The sequence below is a fragment of the Octodon degus genome, unplaced genomic scaffold, assembly GCF_000260255.1.
Source record: "Octodon degus isolate 3935 unplaced genomic scaffold, OctDeg1.0 scaffold00078, whole genome shotgun sequence".
Taxonomy (NCBI): domain Eukaryota; kingdom Metazoa; phylum Chordata; class Mammalia; order Rodentia; family Octodontidae; genus Octodon; species Octodon degus.
Genome location: NW_004524654.1, coordinates 6073452 through 6079210, shown reverse-complemented (window position 1 = coordinate 6079210; position 5759 = coordinate 6073452). Strand labels below are relative to the sequence as shown.

The 5759-nt window shown below is 36.2% G+C and overlaps 1 pseudogene; it reads left to right on the top strand.

Moving 5' to 3' along the window:
• LOC101568046 overlaps positions 1-5759 on the top strand; it is a 17495-nt pseudogene that overhangs the window by 9519 nt on the left and 2217 nt on the right.

Genomic DNA, 5759 nt, shown 5'->3' with positions numbered 1-5759 from the left:
TTTGGGCTCTGGGTTTGGTTTGCTCTTTCTTTTCCAGTTGTTGAAGGTGCAGCATTAGGGTATTTATTTGTTCCTGTTCTGTTTTCCTAATGCATGAGTTCACAGCTATGAATTTCTCTTTCAGAACTGCTTTCATCATATCCCATAAATTATGATAAGTTGTGCTTGAATTTTCATTGAATTGTAGATATTGTTGAATTTCTTGTTTGATTTCATCTGTGACCCATTGGTTGCTGAGTAGGGCGTCATTTAATTTCCATGTATTTAAGGTTTTTTTCTGGTTTCGTTATTTATTTCCAGTTTCATTGCACTGTGGTCAGATAATGTGCATGAGATAATTTCTGTTTTCTTATATATACTTAAGCATGACCTGTGGACCAGTATGTGGTCTATTTTAGAGAATGACCCATGTGCAGCTGAGAAAAATGTGTATTTAGCTGTGTTTGGGTGGAACACTCTGCATATGTCCACGAAGTTCATTTGTTTCAATCTCTTGTAATCTGCTTCTTTTCTTCTTGAGAAGCAGTTATTCTTTTACTTGAGAGATTATTTCTGATCTGATTTCATCCATATGGTTCTGCATTTGATTCTTTTCTTCAGACACTATTAGAGATTTCTTTTTTATTTCAGAGATTAATTCTGATGTCAGTACCTCTATACCTTTGTTCTGTTGTTTGTTTTCTTCTGATGCTAGTAATTCAGATATTTCTTTTTGTATTTCAGAGATTAATTTTGATCTGAGTTCCTCTACACCTTTCTGCTGTTGTTTCTTTACTTCAGACGATATTAATTCAGAAATTTCAGCTGTGCTATTGTCCTCTGCACTTGTTCTGGGTGAGCTTGGGACCTGTGATTGCATTTTGCTCCTTCTCTTTGTCATTTTGTATAGTACTGTCCACTGCCTTTTGGTGTAGAGCTTTGGTGTAGTTATAACCCTAGCACTTACTAAAATTCAGGTGCCAACATACCAAGTTCAAGTTCATCCAGTTGTGCCTGGCTTGTGTCTGCCTACTGTGTTCAGCTCCTTCCTGCTGCAGCCCTTGGAGGTGAATCTGATGTTCCGGTCTGGCAAGTTGTTCTGCTCCTGGATTAGCCATGTGTTTTTGACCCTAGTCTCACTACAGGGACTTCAGCTGCAGAGTTTCACCCCAGGTCTGTATGCCAGGCCTGGGTTGCGTCTGGAGGGGTGGGAGGAGGAAGGGGAATGCAGAAGCTCTCCCATACACTCACCGGGGCCTGGGATTGGGCAGATCTGGAGCAGTCTGGAGAGCGAGTAGGAAGTTCTCATTCACAGGGCAGGCTTGGGCTAGCTCTGGAAGGGTGGGGGAGGTCAGGAGAGTGTGCGGAAAGGTCTCGCTTCCACAGCAGGCCTGGGCTTGGTCCCATGGGCACAGAAGAGCACAGAAGCTCTCCCACACACTCACAGGGCCTGGGGTTGGATGGACCTATAGATATTTTTTCTTAATGGTAAAGTATTATCCTCTTGTTTCTATTTTCTATAGTTGCTTTTTTTTTTTTTAAAAAAAAATCAGGAATGGAGTTGAATTTTGTTAAAGGGATTTTCAGCATCCTTAGCAATAATACAATTTTCATTGACTTTAGATCTAGTATGAGGTGTGATATTAATAGGTTTGACAAACTAAAACAACTTTGTATTTTCAGGATAGATCCAGGTATTGGAGTTTGTTTGCTAATACTTAATACTTTTATAGTGGGATTCATGCATGATTTGATGTGAAGCTTTTCCTGTATTGTGGACATTCTTACTTATTCTCAATGTTTTGCAACAGTATGTGGAACACTGGAAGTATCTAATCTCTGAAGGTTTAGTATAATTTTCCTATCAAATCATCTGGGCCAGCACCCTCCCATAACTCCTTAATTCCTGCTGATTTATTTTATGACAACTGACATAATTCAGATTCATAAATCTAATAACCATCATGGGAATCCATATTTATTCAATAGTCTCTTATGATTTAGGAGAAAAATTTTATTTTGCTGTGATGGGGAAGAGATACGGGGGATTGAACTCAGGCCTTGCACACTGCATTACATCCCCAGACCTTATTAGAGACAGTCTCACTAAATCACTTGATTGCTCATTCTAGGCTCCAGTTCTTGCAATTTTTCTAGGATTATAGAAATGTGCCACCATTGTTTAAACTATTAATTTCTCTCTCTGTGAAATCTTATTGTGTATAATAGAAGTTTTATGTTCTCTAGATTAAGATGACCTATTTTGTTAATTTTGCAAAAACATCTGTGTCTGATGTCTTAATTAGATCTACTTTTTTTTTCTCTTCTAAGGTATTAATAAACTGTACTCTGTAGTCTGGTTGCTTATTTTTATAAATAAAGTTTTACTGGATCACAGCCATATGTATTGTCTGTGGTTACTTTTGTACTACAATAGAGTTGAGTGTTTTCAACAGAGAATATATAGTGCATAAGGCTAAAACACATGTAACCATTTAGGAAAAGTTTGCCAGTTCCTACTCTGTCTCTTTGTCTATTCTTAATAATTTATTTTAGTTTGGTGTCTTTTTCTTTCTTAAAGTCTTTGAGTTAGCTTGTTCATTTATTCTGTTCTTTTTTTTCATAAAAATGCTTAGTGTTAACAGTTTTCCTCTGATCATTCATTACTTTAAAATACAATCCCAAAATTTTTGATAATGGAGTGTTTTCATTATAATTACTTCTAGAAATTTCATTTATATTTTCTCTTTCACCCAACAGTTATTTTATGAAAAATTAGAAGGAAACACATTTTGGCTGTTTCAATTCTGAGGGTATATTTCATAGTGATTATAGCACTGATGATATTTAATTAAACAATGGTATGTTACATACTTTTTGTGATAATTCTATGGGTTCTTGTGAAGAAAATTTATTTTCTGTTATTAAGGTATAAAATTTGATAGATATCCATAATATCTACAGGATTTACTGTATTATTCAGGTATTTTTTCTTAGTTTTGTGTGTTGATTTGCTTTATGATAAGTATAGTGAGTTAAAATCTTTGGTTACTAGCGCCTACCTGTCGATCATTGCATACTTTGTAGATTTTTCTCTCATAGAAGTGGTTTCTGTATTATTAGGTGCATAAATATATTGTGCTTTTTTTTTTATTTTGCGGTACCGGGGATTGAACCTCAGGACCCTGCACTTGCCAGGCAAGCACTTATTCTACTGAGCTATCTCCCTGGCCCCAAATATTGTTATCTTTTAAAAAATCTTTATAAAAGGTTTTGCTTTATTTCATGCTTTTGGGCTTGAATCATATTCTGTCTTTAGTTAGGACTATTCATTTTGGTATCTTGTTATTTTTAGATTGTCTGAATGGTTTTATTTCAGATAACTCTCAATTATAACAAGATATAGCTGTATCTTGCTTTGTGTATAAATTGAAAATCTTTCTCTTTTTCAATTAGAAAAAGGTGAAGTAAGTCCATGTACATTAGATTACTGATTTAAACATTTGGTCTGAACTCAATTCTGAACTTACATAATTTTATGACTTATGTGCTTGCTCTAATGTATTTTTAAAATGGCAGTCCTATGAAAGTTTGCAGTTTTGCTGTGCTGGTGACTTTTGTGCATGCATCTTTTGCAGTACTCAGAGTCTCTTATTATTTGGTGAATCCATATTTACTGGCATTTGTTAGCTCCCACCTGTGCAATAATCAGTAAACTTATTCTACCACCCTTTTTGATGTTCTCCTACTTTTAAAATTGTATTATTTCAATTAAATTTCCACATATATATATGATTTGCACATATCTTCTGCCTCTCCCCATTTTCATCTTCTGTCTACATTTTTATATATTAAAACACAAACCAGTGCTTTTACTGGAACTTTCTTAGTCTAGCTCAATTATGTTCTTCCTCTAGGACATCCCTCAGAAAGATCCCATGGATTCACAATTCCCTATACAGTAACTGATTTTCTCTAGCCTGATACTTAAAGGAGAGCTTGGGTGGATATAAAATATTTGATTCAGATTTTCATTCATTGAGTTTTTTTAAAATTTCAACTTACATTATGCCTTGTCTTGTTTTTATTTTTGAAAAGTCTGATGCAAATTTAATTCTTTGGCTTTTGTAAGTTATCTGATTTTTTTGCCAGAATGCCTCAAAGATTTTTTAAAATTAATCACTGAAATGCAAGAATTTTGCTGGGATACATTTTGGAGCTATTTATTCTGATAGGATTTTTCTCAGTCACCTAGAATTCCTTTTTTTTAACTTTAAGAAAAAGACTCAAATCTTCCATATTACAATATATTCATAGAATTTAGTTTTAAATATTGTGCTAGTTTGTTTTATTTTTCTTCTACAAATTTAACTATACAAATGTTTCTGTATCTCTGCTTTATTCTTCATTCAATTGTTTCTAATTTTTAAGTCTTTATCTTATTTTCTGCAATTTTCAATGTTTTTTTGAAATCAATAAAACTTTAAGTGTGAAAAATATTACAGCATCTCATAGCATCACTGTACATTTAAAAAATGCAAGTAATTACTCCAGTAAACCTTTTATAGAAACTAAAACTAGACACAATCTTGGCCAGAAAACTTCGATTTAAAAGTTAATAAACATGACATGTATCTGTCTATTAAGCCACAATCTAAATGAATGATTTATTACCGAATATTCTGGAAAACTGCCACCACTTTGTGACCAGGTCTGACAATCATTTTTAAAGCATTTTTATCACAGAAAGCTCTATTTTATGTTTTCTGCTGCAATTTTCAATTTTTATTAAACTTCAAGTTTAATCTCATAGGCTGGAGAGATAGTACAGTGGTCTAAAGTGCCTGCTTAGGTAAGCTCAGGCAAGCACACAGGGACTGCGGTTTGATCCCCAGCACCACTTGCCATGCCAGCCCTGCCCCCAGGGTGGGTGGAGCTGGCCACAAAAAAAGTTTAATTTCACTGAAATACATTATAATTTATTCATGTCGGAGCTGCTGCCACTGAGTCTGGATCTGAGAGTGTGGACCCCGGCGCCTGCCCCACATGCATTCCAGATTCCTTTTGGTTCTATTCCAAGATAGCCAGTCTCAAGGATCAGCTGATTGTGAATCTCCTTAAGGAGGAACAGGTGCCCCAGAATAAGATCATGGTTGTTGGGGTTGGTGCTGTTGGCACGGCCTGTGCCATCAGTATCTTAGTAAAGGACTTGGCAGGTAAACTTGCTCTTGTTGATGTCATGAAAGACAAATTGAAGGGAGAGATGATGGATCTCCAACATGGCAGCCTTTTCCTTAGGACACCAAAAATTGTCCATGGCAAAGACTATAATGTAACTACAAACTCCAAGATGGTTATCATTACTGCTGGAGCATGTCAGCAAGAGGGAGAGAGCTGTCTTAATTTGGTGCAGCATAATGTGAACATCTTCAAGTTCATTCTTCCTACTGTTATAAAGTGCAGTCCCAACTGCAAGTTGCTTGTGACCTATGTGGCTTGGAAGATAAGCGGCTTTCCCAAGAACCATGTTATCAGCAGTGGTTGCAACCTGGATTCAGCCTGGTTCTGCAACCTAAAGGGAGAAAGGCTGGGCGGGCACCAACTGAGCTGCCATGGCTGGATCATTGGGGAGCACAGAGACTCGAGCGTTCCTGTGTAGAGTGGTGTGAATGTTGCTGGTGTCGCCCTGAAGAATCTGCACCCTGAGTTAGGAACTGATGGGGATAAGAAGCATTGGAAAGAGGGTCACAAACAGGTGGTGGACAGTGCTTATGAAGTGA